The 17732-nt window shown below is 44.1% G+C and overlaps 1 long non-coding RNA gene across 1 annotated transcript; it reads right to left on the reverse strand.

The window, feature by feature from the left end:
• Positions 1-3010: 3010 nt before the first annotated feature.
• Positions 3011-16177, reverse strand: LOC109303420. The gene is made up of 3 exons (XR_002099100.1): positions 16166-16177; positions 13559-13562; positions 3011-3220 (listed from the first exon to the last, which is right to left on the reverse strand). It is a non-coding gene; the product is annotated as an uncharacterized LOC109303420 (long non-coding RNA).
• Positions 16178-17732: the final 1555 nt, after the last annotated feature.

The raw sequence follows: 17732 nt of genomic DNA on the forward strand, positions 1-17732 counted from the left end.
TCTTGAACAGGCAAAGATAGTCTCTCAGCACAGATATAGAGGAGGAAAGTCATGCTTAATAAACCTGATGCATTAATTTCAGGAGGAGATGACAGGAGTAGGAAAGGATGAAGCAGTAGATGTAATTCACTTAGGCTTCTGGAGAGCTTTCAATACCCACCAAAAGAGCAATGTATTAGGTTAACAAGCACAGCATTGATAGTGAAATACTCAGTTGCAGAAAAAAAATGACTTGATAACAGAAGTCAGAGATGGTAAGTCATTAGGGATATAGATAAAGTTGGAAAAGGGTGACAAGTGGGAATATGTTGAGCCAATTCTTATTCCTGCTATATACAGTAGATAGCAGTAATCTATAGAAGAAAATGTGGAATAAGTTGCATGGGTTTAGTGATGACACAGAACTGGCTGTGCTGACAAATACCAATAAAGCAGAAGATTGGATAATAGTTGCTTATCATTATGTCTAATGATTTTGAAAGTACTTTATGTTCTGAGATTTTTTTCCCCCCTAAAATTGGGACTGGAGGGAGTAAGCAAGCAGGCAGGAAATAGAAAGAGAGGAAAGTGATTGTGCATCTGTTTGTATGTCAAAGATACTTTAAAATGGTAATTTCAGGTTTTATTGTCTTCTGGCAGGTAGGAGAACAAGGACAAGCCTAAGAAGAATAAACAAGGAAGAAGTGCCAGTTGGAAGATACACTGAAACACTAAGCAAAGGGCCACATGTGTAATCTCATGCACTCAGGGTATGAGGTCTGATGTATGAATGCATCTAGCATCATTTATGCATACCAAAATGTTACCATGCATTATTTTTAACAATGAAGCTAATTGGGAAACGAGAGTAATACTGCACAAAACCTGGAGAAACCCAGAGCTGATGCTGTTAAGATTGTATCGGTTCTTGTGAGAATATAAATGACAACAGAAAAGCAACAAATCCCAAGTCAATAGCCCTGCACATTTTATGGTATTGATGTATGCTTTTCAGATAGCCATCTTAAATGCAGCCAGTATTGATCCGTGACAATGGGCTAAGAATGCATTTCAGCTTGTCATGATATGAATCTGAAACAGTGCAGTTAATGTGTTCTCCTGAATATCAACATTTTAGGCCATTTCTACTAGCATACTTAGGTCAGGTCATATATGTGAAATGCAGATAAAGTAAGTTGTATTCCTTTTGGTGCACATGCACTGTGTAAAGCATATGCCTTAGGGCAATGGTTTTCAGCCTGTGGTCTGTGGACCACTCAGGGTCCACAGACTGAGGGACCCACAGACCAAGTTTAAGGGGCCTGTGAAAAATTACTATGAAAATAAAGTTTTAGATCCCACAAAAGCCATTCCATTTCCAAATGGGTCTGCATCTCCATTCAAAATTTTTTTTATGGGTCAGCAATTGACAAAAAGTTGAAAACCATTGGCTTAGGGGTATCTGACCCAAAGCTATTGCCATAAGCTCACTCTATCCATCATAGAATAAGAGGGTGAGAGACACAATTTTTACTGTTAGCAGGTGTATGAAGATGTCAACATAGAAGACTCCCGATTAGAATAGATAGGCACTTGCACTGAAAAAGAAATCTTCCCCCCTACCCTGAAAATCTGATGAAGGAGGTGAAGACTGGCATATTTCTCTCTGAGAAAACAGATGTGACAGTGATGAGGGCACAGAGCAGTACAGGAGGTGTGTAGCTGAGGGACTCTTACCGGGATTTTTATGAGAGTGACCGTTCCAACATGTCTGCTGTAGCCGTCTTCATAGATGGAGGAGCTGCACTGAGTTTGATGTTGCTATTAAGCCTTCCTCAGCCAGAAAGGGCTGCTGCAAGGCAGGAGACAAAAGCAAGCAAACAAAAGAAAACAAAAAAACAAGCAAAAAGTCCCAAACCACCAAACCCACAACATTTTCTGAATTGAAAGGAACAAAGCAACAGCATTTTGTCTAAGATAAAGTGTCATATCAGATACTAATTTGGTATTGCCTAATTATGGTGATTATATCCTCCATTATATGATTTTTTTCAGGTTCCTAAATTACCTATGGAAGTTGGGAAATATTTCCTCTCAATGTAGTAAACACCCATCAATGTGATTCTGAGTGAACTCAGAGTGCAGAAAGATCAAACAATGTACCAAAAGACCACAATACTGGTTTGTTAGTGCCACTTAAGATGTTAGGAAATTTCAACACACGGGTTTTAAAAAAGCAAATATGTGTTGCAAGGTGATACCAAAGAACAAATTTTACTGCAGCATGATTTTTTTTACTCACTCTTTAACCTGAACCTGTGAAATGCTTCCTTTAACACTGGATGAAACTGGATCTTAGTTCAGCTAAAGTGCCCTTGATCTCTCAAACTCTTCATCATTAACTTCAGGAAACATCACTGAGTTTGTGCAGGGAGGGATGCTATGTCTAATGATGCATTTTCAGTTTTACCATTTAAAAAAAACAAGTATGCTCTGCTTGTTTCATCCTACAATGACCTGAAACTGTTAATTATCCCAATTCATGCCTCATATAGTTACATGAAGGATCAGCTTTTATAAATATTAGATCCAAACCATAGGACATTAAAAGGAAAGGCAACAGAGTGGAATGGAAAGAAAATTGCAAAAAAATGCCATTGACCAGACAGGCAGCCAATCTTTGTGGGACTGGGATTGTCGTGATTTCCATTGTTAGTGTCTGGTTGGTTTAGGGTCCTTGTTAGTCAAGGAGGGGGATGGTGGGGACTTATCAAAACCCCTTACTAATATCAGCCTTTCTCTTTCTCTTGTATGGCATCAGATATCAACTTCCAAATCTGTGAGCCCCTGTCTGGTGTTATCGCTCAATGTGCAGATTCCATCTGCTCCATCTGGGCACGTGTAAAGACTACAGCTTCTGACTGAGTGCTGTGCTGTTTGTTGGACACAGCATTCACACAGGGGACTGTCCAAGATGTTCATCTTGTGAAGTGTTGTTTTGAAGTGTCTGTATCTAGCTCCCAGCCTGTTCAGCTTGACCCACACTTCTTTCCCAAGGTCATGCCCAATGTGGGCTCGTTTGGTGTTGGTATAAAACATGGTAAGAATAGCCCACTCTGGCTGCCCATAAGTTTGGTTTAGCATCCCCAAGCTGTTCCAGGAGATTGTGGGCTTCAAGTATAAATGGTTTATGACTTTTAAGCCTCTTAAACCTCCATCAATTTGAGTCTTCAGTTAACAGCTTATAGAATAGTTGATTTTAGTCATCTCTTGCCTCTATTGCCAGTAATGTTAAGGTCTGTTATCTTATATCACTTGGTCTACTGCCCAAGAGTACAGGAAGTACATATATGTACAGCCTGTTATGAGTCTCAGTGCACTGTTAAGTACAGTGTTGAACTTTTTAGTGTGACAACTTTTGGACCGTGCAGGAGCACAATATTCTGCTGGGGCATATATCACTGTTTGTACTCTGCTTTTTTCTCCTTGGCTAGTAGTTAGTTTGAGTGATTTGCTGGAGATCACGTTCCTGATGAGAGTGCATAGCTTGCAGTCAGGTATCACAGAGTGCAGTTTATATTTAAGGCCTTGGTGCCAAACAATATCATAGGCAGCTGTAAGGTTGTTAAGAACCATGCCAGTTTTCTGCCTCAGCAATGCAAACAGTTCTTTACCATCATTAAGCAATACAGTGATCCTGCAACTGTAAAAAGAACTACAGAACAGCTGGCTATCACTGAACAATATCAGCAAGGACAGATTGGACACTATCACAGAAGGATTTGGTATGACCTCCTTAAGCAGACAGGCATGCTGCATCATTAGCTTCCTTACTGGCAAGGGTGGTATTGCCCGGTGTCAGAAAACTCCATCATGAAAATATTATGCAACAATAGCAAGTATAGTAACCCAAGCAACTAACACAAAAATGATTAGACACTTGACTGGTGAACAACTTAAATCACTCAACGTCATCCTTAATTTAACTGCTCCAATCTCTGACAAAGAATTTGACACAGCTGTTAAAGTGATCAAGACTGGCAAGGTTGTTGGACCAGATAAGATCTTTCCAGAATTCGTTACCAACCTCAGAACCACAGTGAAGAGATGACTCCAGAAATTCATGTATAAATGTCTAGAAAGTAACAAACTTCCAAAAATCTGGAGAAAAGGTGATGTTATTGCTATCTTGAAACCCAGTAAATCACCAGAGGATCCAACAAACTATTGATCTGTTTCACTACTCTGCATTACATATAAACTCGTGGAGCTTAATTTTGAATCAAAAAGAGAACACCATTGAACCCCATCTCCCAAAAGAACAAACTGGCTTTTGGAAGAAGTAGCATACCATTGACTAGGTCACATTACTTACATCTGACATAGAAAATGGATATCAGCCTTTGTGCCCTATAATAGAAAATATTAGCTTGTCTTAGGAAAAAAATGTATACTGCTTGGAAAATACAGCAGTGTGCGCCAATTATTAAGATTCAAAAGATCAAACAGCTGAATTCCATTTCTACAGCACAGGGCTAAGGATTTTGGGACCTAAGGGATCTCACACCCATACTTTTATGGAAAATGAGTCAGTTCTCTCTCGGACCTAAACATAGGGATTGGTGACTTGTGGGTGGAAGGTGACAAAAAGTTTCCTTTACCCAAAGGCTAAACCCGGTCTGCTTATTAAAATGTTCAGCCTCCTTTAGGTGTACCCATTGTCTTGGCAGCTGCAGCAAAGGGAATCTCCCTTCTTGTGCCCCATGCCAATACCTTATATTCACATGGAGAGAGTGCCAGGTATTGCCTTCAACCAGCCATGTTAACAGTGGATGAGGAGAGGCAGAGGTATAACTAAGCAGTTTTTGCCCTGGGCAGTGGCAGTGCATGGGTCTGTAGTGGTTGCTATTTTTGCATTCCTCCAAGTTGGCACCTGGGGGTAGTGTCCCACTCCTCCCCCTTTAGTTATTCTACTGAAGAGAGAAGCCACAGTATTGCAGCATGAACTGGGTGCCCTGTAGGCAGTAAAGCCCAACCTCTGCCCCACTAGCGATCTGAAGAACAGTTACTGACAGGGAAACTGTGATTTGCTCCCTCACCCATCATCCAGAAGAGACTTTCTCCCTTACCCTTTTAGCAGTCTTGTTGCTTTTTTTGCCCACTAAAGATAAGGAAGCCCAATATACAAAAAGAACTGGAGAAGGGCCCATTTATCACCCAACTACCTGTCTGACAACCCACTCTTAGCATCCCAACAACCAATGACTCTACAGCCACAGGCAGCAGTATGGGAGTTTGCAAGGCCATAATTCACTTAGTTCAGCAGATGGTCTCTGATGAGTGAGAGGGAAGTTCAAAGCTCACAGGAGACAACTATGGCATAATTTCCCCATAAAAATCAACTCTTCATAATGATTGTCAGTCACTAGTAAGTCTGCGGGGTTTATATCACTTAAAATAACTCAGATGTAAGATATCTTTGGAAGTTCTTGCTCATAACCTTTTTGAGTTGTACTCAGCTTCTCTAGCAGCTGCTAGTTTTACAGGATAGCTTGTTTGCCACCCTTGTTGTACCACTCTGAGGTTCTGGAGATGGAGGAGCATGGTGCATTAAGAGAGAAGAAGGAGGAGATTTTAGGATTTAGGTTGAGAGCAGTGTGATAGATTTCCATTTGGATGGTAGAAATGTTGAGAGTCTTCCTCAGTCCTTCTCACTCGAAGACCATTTTGGTTATGTATACTCGAGGAAAACAGAAGAAAAAGGGCAGAAGAAATAATTGTTTCTGGTTATGAGGGGTAAAAGCGGAAAATAATTGGAACAGAAAGGGCGAATCAATCATACTCGGTCTCAGAGAATTCTGGAACTGTGTTAAAAAATTTAAAGGACAGGCGTCTTAGAACTTACCCCTGTAGATTCCCGTCTTTCCTTTTTTCAAATGCCCTTTGGGGCTCAGGTTTCTTATTTTTGATCAGCTCTTCATTGTTTTTGGAGTAATAAATAGGAACTTGAATCAGTGCCTTCCCCAGATACATCTGTTCAAGGCTCTAGCTGCCTTAACACACCATTAGCAATGTGGTTAAATCTCAGCAGAGTGAAAGCAATCAATTCAAAAGGCATCAGGCAGCCAGACACCTTACGAAACTCCTCTCCATCCCTTTATCTTTATAGGAAGCATATTCAGAGTGTTCTCCATAAACCCTATCAAACAACTTTTGCAGGTCACTAGTTTTGTATTAGTTCAGTTGAAGAGGATGAGCAAGATACAGAATCCTGAACCCTTCCCAGAGAACCCTCTGCAAACACCCTTTCCTTTGTAACAGGGGGATCCAGCTGATGGCAGGAAGAGAAGGAGCAATACCTCAGGTAAACCAGTCCCAGACTACTAATGGTTGTCTAGGTGTTATGAGATTAGGCTTATCTCTGGATTTCTGTTGCAAATTTTGTCCTTACAGACTATGTTTAGAGCAAAGATTCTATTCTATGTTCTGGATCCTGCTAAAGAGATAGCACTTAATGACATGATGTGCACTGAACCTGGACTTCACTCTGTTTCTACTACTGAAATGTTCTGTGACCACAGGCAAGTCACCTCTCCACTGTTTTCTCTTTTCCCACTGTGAATTCAGTTTACAGTGACGAGGCAATTTGGGGCAGCCATTATTCCACATTATGTGTCTGTATAGCAATTAGCAAAATGAGACCCTGACTTGGCTGGGGTCTTTAGGTACTGTTGTAATATTAAAAATGGTGATGAAAAGAAGAATTATCAGAAGAATAAGCACCTTTTTCAGGGCCTTGTTAAAAAAAAATAAAATAAAAATTTCCATTCCATCATGTGCTGTGCTGTGGATAAAACTTTTGCTGGATTTGAAATGTCATATTCTGGAAAAACTTTCAAACTAATGTATGCTACATGAACACTTTTAATATCCTTGCACTCTTCACGCTCCTGTAGGCTGCCAGATTTGTACAAATCGAGTCCTGACTAATTTTTTTTCCTTACAAAACAAACTATTAATAGATTGTTTTTGCTGTTCCTCTGCACTAATCATTTGTTTCCATACAAAAATTGCTTCCAGACTGTTTTGGAGCTGATTTATTTTATTTGATTAAAAATTTCTAGTTGATTATGTTAAATAAACATATTGTTGTGGTTTCATAATATTATTAGCTTATTTTCTCCAAGTTCATTTGTGCTGTAATGGCATACTGTGGTCTCCATCATTCTAGAAGTTTTATTTGTTTGGGGGTTTTTTTTGCCTTTTGCTATTATCATAATTTTGGTTGCTCATGTTATCTTTGTGTAGCTTGTTCTTTTTCCTTTGAAGAAGACTGAACTCTCTTCTGACTCCATTTATGCCAAGACTCCCAGCGTAATACACGGCATTATTTTCAATTGCTCATAATCCGCAGGAATAAAATTGTAGTGTGCTCAGACTTGAGTTACAAACTGAAGAGGAAAGCAGATTTGGGGGCCTCTATCTGACCTTTTTAAAGGAGCAAGTCAGGAAAGGAAAAAAGCCAGATGAAATCATCACTTAATTCTCTCTTCTATCAGGACATTAACTCCTACTAAGACACTGAGAACTCTCTTCTCCCACTGTTGTGCTGGTAACTGCTTTTTACGTTAAGAGTACTCATACGTGCCTGTGAAGAAAAGAATAATCCCCTGAGAGAATGTGAACAGGAGCCATGCTGACAAGATAGTTTTGAATGAGTCATTTAAGTTTCTCAAGTGAATTACTAGGAAATGGCTATTCTTCATAAGTTTTGTCCTAATAAGATATAATGTCAAATGTAGCATGTGTTATAGATTACCTGAATACACTTTGGAATAGAAATTAGGATTTCTTGACCACATAGGCCCATTTATCCTTCTAATCTTATATTAACTTATTGTATAATTTATAAATGTGGCTAGTGGACTGATAGGCTTATAAGAATCATCATACAAGTTATATGGTCTACATATACTTAAAAGCACAAACTTATGTTAAAATGGTGCATGGTCTCTGCTCTCTGTTAGCTATACTTTGCATCTACCTACTTTGCACCTTTCATCTGAATATCTCAGTGCTTTACAAGTATTAAGACTTGCCTTTTATATTAGTATTATTATTACTCCATTTCTCATTTTATAATTGATAAAGTGAACAGAGTTAGAGAGTGATTCAGTAATGGGTTAGAAATACAGTTTAGGAATCCTGAATCCCAGTGAGCTCCTTCAATTACTCATTGAAGTGGTCTTCCCACCGCACTGATATAGTACTTGTCCCAATAAGATGATAATGGCAACTGTAGAGCATTTTATAAATTGTATGAATACACACACTGATATAGTAGTATCGACCCCTGAAAAGCCATGTGTTTTTTTTGGGGCAGAAATGCTTAGTCTGAGAGCAGGGGAAATTCTCAATAAATGGGAAAGGCTCTTATGTCTTGTAAGATTTTCTTCCATGACCTTATGATATGCTGCTGCCTTCAGCCATTGAGACTGCCGTAGGTATATGAGCTGTTCTTATCTGCTGATTAAATATGTATCAATAAATTCTGTTTAATATGAGACAATTTACATAATAGACTGGAACAGCTCAAATGAAGCTTAGTCTATTGTGTAATTATGTATTTAGGTTGTGTCCTATCTTAGTCATAATAAAAATAATTATAGAAAATCCACAGAGAAAACTACTCGTTTTGTACAGTACTTGTTTTATAAATGATAATGTCTCTTGCTGTTATTAATTGTAATTTAACCAAATTAGGATTAAGTCACCTACCAAAGTGTTCTTTTTCTTAAAGCAAGTTTTGGGGAACATAATAAATATGGTTAAATCTAAGAAGATACCCATTTCCATAACTGGGCTTGAAGCCACTGTACCTCGGCGGGTACTGAACCACACCAGAAGAGCAGTTCTCCTGAGCGGCAGTTCAGGAAAACTGCCTTCTTGGACATAGATACATGGTATTTCCCCTGTCAGGTTAAGAAGCCACTACGCTTGATCTGAGCCTTCAAGAGGAAATTTTTTTTTTAATTTAATTTGTAACTGAGGCCAAATTAGCCCAAACTAATTCCAAATCCAAGAGTTCAGAACCATAAGTGACCCTACTACTGACAAACATCCTCCACCCGCACCTGGGGCTTCAGAGGTTTCCAAAACCTTTGGTGGGCATTCTACTTGCAGGCTCAAGACTCGAGGTTTGGGATTCAGATGCCCCTGGAGGCCACCTGCTGATGAGCAGCAGGCCCCCACCTGGGCCTGGGAGGATGTCCTGTGCTACCTTGAGTCTGGTTGGGGCTTGAGTCTGGAGTGGGCGCATGTATGCCTCCAGCACATGTGTGCGCCCTGTATTCACCAGCAGCAGCAGCAGAAGAAGAGGCAGCGGCAGAAGAAGAGGCAGCGGTGGTGGATCCTCTGAAGGTAAGTGGGGCAGAGAAGCTAACAAAGCTGTAGAGGATCTGGAGGGAGAGCCTCCCAGATCCCTCTTAACTGAGCTGGCAGGGAGCTGCATGCGAACAGAGTGCACAGACAGGCATACTCTGTAAGGGCACGCTGGCGTTTGTGCCAGTGTTTGTGCTAGGCAGCCACACAGGAGTAAGCCAAGAGGAAGTCTCCAGGGAAGACTTGGAGCTCCAAAGACATGGTGAGGACACGGCAAGCTGCTGCTAGGGACTCTGACCCGGTAGCGTCACTTGCTGTGGGCTCCTCTGAGGCCTCCACCCAGATGGAGCCCATGGCGGGGTCGGCGGCACCCAGCCCCCCTGTCTGTGGGGGCTGCCTGGCAGGGGCCCTGCGGTTGGGAGCGGCAGAGGGGTCTGGGGGCTCCCTCGTCTGTTCCTCTTGTAACCACCTATGGGCCCTGGAGGAGCAGGTGAGGGAGCTCCAGGCCGGGGTGAGGAGACTGTGGGGGATCAGGGCTGCAGAAGACAAAATTGATGCTTATTTCCATTCTCTGCAAGGTCAGAAATCAAGCGGAGAGGCCCCCCAAGTAGGATGTACTGCAGAGGCATGGCAGAAGGTACCCACCAGAACAAGGCCTGCCCAGGCTAGTACAATGTCAGCTTCCCAGGTACAACTGGGGAGCAGATACAAAGCCCTGGCAGCCTTGGGGGAGGGGGCTGCTGCGGATGCCTACGGAGGAGACAGAGCCACTCCAGGCAATGTACAGACTGAGCAAGGACAGAATGCCAAGAAGAGGAGATGCAGAGTCCTCATCATCAGAGATTCCATCCTCAAGGGAACAGAGGGACCCATTTATTGCCCCGATTTCATGGCACATGAGGTCTGCTGCCTGCCTGAGGCCCAGATTCAGGACATCATGGAGATGATCCTGGACCTCATCCAACCCTCTGACCAGTACCCCATAGTCCTGATACATATGGGAATGAATGATGTGGCCAAGAGCAGTCCAGACTGCTTCATGAAGGACAACAAGGCTCTGGGGGCCAAGCTCAAGGAGACGGGTGCAGGTGGTATTCTCCTCTATTCTTCTGGTGCATAGACATGGATGGTGCCATGAGGGCTGCATCACTGAGGTCAACCGACGGCTTCGGAGCTGGCGTTACCAGGTGGGCTTTGGGTTCTTTGACAATGACCCACATTTCCGTGCAGGGGGCATGGTCGGGTGGGATGGGCTTCATCTTTCCCCAAAAGGTAAACATGTCTTTTCTTCCAGGTTGGCTGATATCATATGGTGGCTTTAAACTAGTCTCGCCAGGAGATGGGGCCACAGAGGCACAGGAGGACACTTCACCATCAAGCCAAGTGTCAAGCACAGGAAGTACCCAGGTAAGTGACAGGGGCAACAACATACTTAGGAACAAGGGGGTGGCATGAACACCCACAGGAAGTCTTAAATGCCTCTACACTAATCCTAGAAGTATGGGGAATAAGCAGGAGGAGCTCACCCTCTTGCTAGCTATCATAAATCCAGACATAGTAGGGCTCACAGAAACCTGGTGGGATTCTACCCATGATTGAGCAGTAGATATTAAGGACTACAGGCTGTACAGGTGGGACAGAGCAGGCAGAAAAGGAGGGGGTGTAGTGCTGTATGTCAAGGAGCAATATACATCCTTGATGAGCAAGGTGGGGTCAGAAGAGGGGCAGATGGAGGTGCTGTGGGTAAGAATACAAGGGGGTCATGGGGAAAGGGACTTAACTGTGGATGTCCATTACAGACTGCCCAACCAGGGGGAAGAACTGGACCAGGAATTTTTAGAACAGCTCGCAGAGGCTGTCAAGTCAAGAGATGTGGTAGTTATGGGTGACCTGAACTACCCAGACATCTGCTGGGAAGAGCAGTCAGCTAGGTCTGACTGCTCAAGTAGATTCCTAGCCAAGATACAGGACCTCCACCTAACTCAGGAGATGCACAGTCCCACCAGGGAAAATGCCCTGCTGTGCTGGACCTGGTCCTTGCCACAGGTGATGACCTGGTGAGGGAATTGTGGGTTTTCGGCCACCTGGGTGACAGCAATCATCTCCTGATGGAATTCATTATCCAGCGCAGGCTGTCAAGGGCTAGGAGTAAGATGGAAATCCTTGACTTCAGGAGGGCTGACTTCAATGAGTTAAGAAGACTAATACGAGAGGCATTGGGAACCCAAAGTTTCGGGGAGAAGGGAGTCCAAGATGGGTGGTCTTTCCTCAAGGAGACAATCCTCTGAGCCCAAAGGGAGTCAGTCCCAATGCATATCAAGCAGGGTAAGAGTGCTAAAAAGTCCCCATGGCAAGGGCATTCAGGAATGCCTGAGGGCTAAAAAGGAGGTGTCCATCTGATGGATGCAAGGGGCTATTACCAAAGAAGATCACACCTCCATTGCTTGAGGCTGTAGGGCAGCTGTTAGGAAGGCCAAGGCTGAGATGGAACTGGGCCTGGTGACCAGGATTAAGGATAATAAAAATTTATTTTTCAAATACATAGGGAGCAAGAAGAAGGCACCAGGTAACATAGGGCCCCTGCAGGATGTGCTTGGCAATCTGGTGAAATGTGGCAAATGGAAAAGTGGACCTCTTTAACAAATTCTTTGCCTCCATTTTTCTGAGCAGGGACCAGGACATCTCCCCCACTGGGAGTACAGAAGCACTCAGGGGAGGCACTGCGAGGCCCAAGGTTAGGGATGATGTAGTTAGCCCCCCCTTCTGGAGGGGCTGGATGTGTTCACATCTGCAGGCCCGGATGCTCTTCATCCAAGGGTGCTGAGGGAATTGGCAGGGGTCATTGCAAGGCCCCTGGCACGGCTATACGAGCACTCATGGAGCTCTGGTCAGGTGCCAGATGACTGGGAAAAGGCCAATGTGGTCCCCATTTACAAGAAAGGGAGAAAGGAGGACCCAGGTAACTATAGGCCCGTCAGTCTTACCTTGGTCCTGGGCAAGATCTTTGAGAAAATTATCAAGGAGCACATCTGCGAGGGACCAGCAGGGGAGATCATGCTCAGGGGGAACCAACACTGGTTAACTAAGGGAAGATCCTGTCAGACTAACCTTATTTCTTTTTACAATCAAGTCACAAAGTCCTTGGATGAAGGTATGGGGGTGGATGTCATCCTCCTGGACTTTAAGAAGGCCTTTGACACTGTCTCTCACCCCATTCTCATAAAAAAACTAGGTGACTGTGGCATTGATGCCTACACAGTCAGATGGGTGGCTAATTGGATGGATGATCACACACAGAGAGTGGTGGTGGATGGGTCATTTTTGACCTGGAGGGATGTGGGATGTGGGGTTCCCCTGGGCTCAGTCCTCAGGCCCGCAGTGTTCAACATCTTTATCAATGACATGGACGAGGGGTGGAAAGCACATTGTCCAAGTTCACTAATGACACCAAGATGTGAGACGAGGCAGGGACAGAATCTAGCTAGATCTGGACAGGTTACAGAGGCAGGCAGATGAAAATAGGATGGAATTCAATGAGGACAAGTGCAGGGTACTGTATCTAGGGAGAAGGAACCAGCAACACACATATAGGCTGGGGAACACCCTTTTTATCAACACAGTGGCTGAAAGGGATCTTGGAGTCATTGTTGACTTCAGGTTGAACATGAGCCACTAATGCAAGGTAGCTGTCAATAAGGCTAACTGCACCTTGTCATGCATCGACAGATGCATCACAAGCAGGTCCAGGGTGGTGATTCTCCCCCTCTTTGTGGCATTGGTCAAGTTGGAGTAATGTGTCCAGTTCTGGGCACCACACTTCAAGAGAGATGTAGCTAGCATTGACAGCATCCAGAGGAGGGCCACTCGCATGATCAGGGGGCAGCAGGGCAGGCCATATGAGGAGAGACTAGAGGGCCTGAACCTATTCAGCCTCCACAAGAGAAGGATGAGGGGGGATCTGGTGGCCGTCTACAAATTCACCAGGAGGGATCAGCAGAGAATAGGAGATGCCCTGTTCCCCCGGGCACCACATGGGGTAACTAGGAATAATGGCTACAAGTTGATAGAGAGCAGGTTCAGGCTAGACATCAGGAGGCATTACTTTACGGTTAGGATGGCTAGGACCTGGAACCAATTTCTAAGGGAAGTGGTGCTTGCTCCTACCTTGGGGATCTTTAAGAGGAGGCTGGATAGACACTTGACTAGGGTCATATGACACCAGCATCTGTTCCTGCCGAAGGCAGGGGGTCGGACTTGATGATCTGTTTAGCTTCCTTCTGACGCTAGCTACTCTGATACTATGATACCTCCAGCAGCCAGGAGCATGGGTCTCCTGAGGCCTTGGCAGGGGGGGAGGGCGGCTGCAGGTGGTACTCCCATTCCCAGCCATCCTCCATGTGCCATGCCTCCTCCACCCAGGCCTTGTGAAAGAGCTTCCCCTGAGCCTCACAGATGTTATGCAGCACAAAGGTGTGATGATGACCCAGGGGAGGTTGTAGTCACTGAATTTGAGGCAGGTGGTGAGGGTGCACTAGCATCCCTTGAGGCAGTGAAAGGTGCACTCCACCAGGGCATGGGTCCAGCTTAGGCAGCAGTTAAAGAGGGCCTGGTGGGGGTCCAGGTGGCTGATGTAGGGCCACATGAGCCAGGACAGGAACTGGTAGGTGGGGTACCTGATGAGGTGAGGTGGGACTATCATGGAGCCCAGCTGCAGGTCTGGCACCCTGACACGAAGCTCCTACTCTCCACCAGGCCTGGCAGACTGGAGTTCCTGAAGATGTGGGCATTGTGAACAATGCCTGTCCAGCCAACATTCATGTGCATGAAGGCCCTGCAGTGGTCAACAATGGGCTGGAGCACCACAGAGAGAAAGCTCCTCTGGCTGTATAAGGGCAGTCTCCATGGGGTGGGCAGGTAACAGGGATATGCATCCCATCTAGCACCCCAGTGTGCTGGAGGAACCGCAGGGCACAGAACCCCACCACCCCTGCCAGGGGGGTCCTGAAAACAGAGCTCAGTGTGCCCCAGCACATCCTGGAGGGCACTGCACACCTCCAGAATGGCTTCCCTGGTGGTGGCCTTGCCATGCCAAGCAGGTGGCTAATGTACCATAGGCTGGCAGGTGTGGCCAGCTTGTGCAGCGTGAGGGCCAGCTGGGTGTCTGCAGGGAGGGGCAACTGCATGGCAGTGTCCTGCCACTCCAGGTGTGGCCAGAGCTGTTCCAAGAGATCCCAGAAGGTGGCCTGGGTTATGCAGAAGGCCTGCAGCCACTGCTCATCATCCCAGGTATTCTTGATGATGTGCTGCCACCAGTCCTGACTGGCCCACTGGGCCCAGAGGCATTGGGGCTGGAGGCCCAGGAGGACAATGGCAGTCCCAACGATAGCATCCTGGAACCCATCACCAGCCATGTGGTGGCCCTGAGAGAGCATGTGGCAGGCGGGGGAGCCAGGAGATGGCCATGGGCCAACTGGCAGCCAGAGGCTTCTAGGAGTATGGGGCACTGGTTGCTGTTGCCAGGGGCAGGGACAAGAACAGCCCTGGCTCATGGAGGCAGACGTGGCAAGGAGAGCACTGCCATGTGCTCTCACTGCACTGCACACTCTGCTCTTGGCCAGGGAAGTGGCTGGTCAGACAGCAGTGAGCGGGGCTGGCTTTTGAAGAGGGCTGTCAGGTGCTGGCAGCTGCAGCCAGAGCCTGGAGCTCACCATGATAGTGACAGGGGCCCATTGCAGGACCCCAGAAGAAGGAGTAGATTGGCAACAAATCTGCTTGTGCTTCTGGGGACATGTAGACACCTGCCTGGCACCGTTTACTCATGAGTAAATTTACTTGCAAGTAAACTGGTGCCACTGCAAATGCATTTGTAGATGCACCCACAGGTTGGTTTATTTCAAGGTCAGTGTTTTCAAATTTGTCCTTCACTTCTATTTGCCCAGGAAGAACAGGGTCTGACAGTAAGAAGGGGGAAAGGCTGTGCGGGTGGAATAAGTTGGGGCAGAAGAAGACAAAGGGGCTACCTGACCCGCCAGATTTATTTTCACTGCTGTAGCAATAGGAGGGGGGCAAATTCAAAACAAACCTTCAATAATTAGATTCTATACCTGGAAAATTATAACAAATTTATAAATTTTCCATATATAGCATCTAATTATTGGGAAGTCATCTACATTCAGGGTCATCTTATATTCAAGTAAATACAGTAATTTACTAAACATTCATTAGTATCTTGCTCATTAAGTATTAATATCTTGTTTGTTAAGTATGTGTGTGTCTACACATGCACTTTAATGCTCAGTGGACTATTTTACTGTGCATTGAAGCACCACATAAAAAATGTGACATGCTAATGAGCAGTAAAATAGTCTACTGTGCATTAAGCATCATTTAAAAAGTGTGCAAATGTGCTACTGTACATTAGCACAGCCTAATGTGCATTCATTTAGTACTTTGCATTTGAGGTACTAAATTTAATGCTCATTAGAAAAGGCACATTAATGCACGTGTAGATGCGCCTACTGTTAGATGGGTGAACAGCACTAACTTAGTGGTACAAGTGGCATTTTGGGCCACTTTAACAGATTTTTTTATCCTACCTTCTGGGAAGGCATGGACTTTATATGACACAAAACAGAGGGGAATCTACTACCTTTTAGCTGGACACCAGGTTCTAGCCCCCTCCCTCAAATTTAAATCTGTATCTTCTGCTTCCCAACAAAATGCCCTAAACACTAGGTATGGGCTAAATTCTGCTGAAGCTGTTCTAAAAGACAGCCAAGGTATGTGAGGCAATAGGGGAGCCCACTGGAGGAAGTGAGATGGGCTCTGCCACGGAAGGGAAGAAGCCCTGAGTTTTAATCTATGTTCCTGCCTCAGTGAGACAAAAACAACTCCACTACTGTTATTTTACTTTATCCAATGATTCTTACATGCCACATCTTGAAATATGATTGGGAAGCATGCCCAAAGGGAAGGGGTAGGATCAAAACACCTGTGTAAGAGGCTCAGAATGCCATTTACGTGTGTAAAATTAGCCTTAGCATTTCTATAAATAAGGGAAATACCTTGCTTTTGTGTTTGTGGTCGTGTACACCATAGCAAATACCTTTACCCTTTTTAATTACATTTTAATACTAATCTCTTCTGCTTACACTCTATTCACCTGCAATTTCAGACTCCAGCTTGTAGTGAATTAGAGCAGAAACCTACCTCCTTACAGTTCTTTTTCTCTTTGCTCTGCTCTACTTTTGCCTGATAATGAAATTAGGGATGGATTATGAGTTCAACAAAAGTGATCCATTTCTAGTATAATATTTATATACACAACCCCTGCAGCTCTGACATTCCTGGAGGAAAAATGCTAGTCATGTAACCTGTCTCATTAGTTTTTGAGATAAGACTACAATTCAAAATACTGCTCTGTGCCATCCTGGCACTTTACAGACTGATCTTTAATTCATTTTTCTTTAATGACCCATCTATTTGCTCATAAACCAGACCTCCAGGTCTCAAAAAATCTTCATTAGAGACATTACAACTTTTTTTTAAAGAAAAAACTAAATGCAATGCAATCTGCCATCATCTTATATAATCCGCATTTGTATCCTCTCATTAGGAATACATTCCGTTCTTGCTGGTGTATGTCCCTGAGAGTTTGTGATGTAGAGAATTTCTGTGCTTAACCCCATCTTTGTGCTAAGTGTCCAACTATGGCTAAAACTTGTGGAAGACACTTGAAAGTATGACAAGTTTGGAAAGCACTTCCTACCAGTGGAACTGGAAGGTGCCATAAAACTACTGTTTTCTTTCCCACTTTATTCCCACTTTATTTCATGCTCTCTTGACCTTCAGCATTTTAACTCTGACCTCTCATGAGGATTTTTACATATTTACCATAATAAAGCAGTTGAAAACAGATTTAGTATTAGGTCCCTACAGGGCAGTTAAAATGACAGATTTTTTTTTTTATGCAGATTGATTTTCAGTTCTATCAATCAAATTCCTTGTAATATTTTCTCTTACTGTTGAGGTATGAATCAATTTGTAATGAATATTTTTTTGCAAGCATCACTTCTAAATTGGATTCCTCATGCTCTTTTTATTCTCATGAAATGCATTTTCATTTATTCTTCTCTTTTGTGTAGACTGATCTTTTCAAGTCATTTATACTCTTCCATATTTTGGAATGTCCCCATCTTGTATCTCAGTTTGTTTCACAATTACTATTGAACTACCATTAAATTACTATCTAGATTTTTTTCCCTTAAAGTTTTGTCCCTGTGCTGCTACTGGTATGCAATCAATGGAAAGGAGTAGTAACCAGACTGTGGTCTTGATGGTGAGGTCCACTGAGGGTTGAGTCTATCACATTT

Source organism: Gavialis gangeticus, unplaced genomic scaffold (genome assembly GCF_001723915.1).
Source record: "Gavialis gangeticus isolate Ggan-Ray unplaced genomic scaffold, GavGan_comp1, whole genome shotgun sequence".
Lineage (NCBI taxonomy): Eukaryota > Metazoa > Chordata > Crocodylia > Gavialidae > Gavialis > Gavialis gangeticus.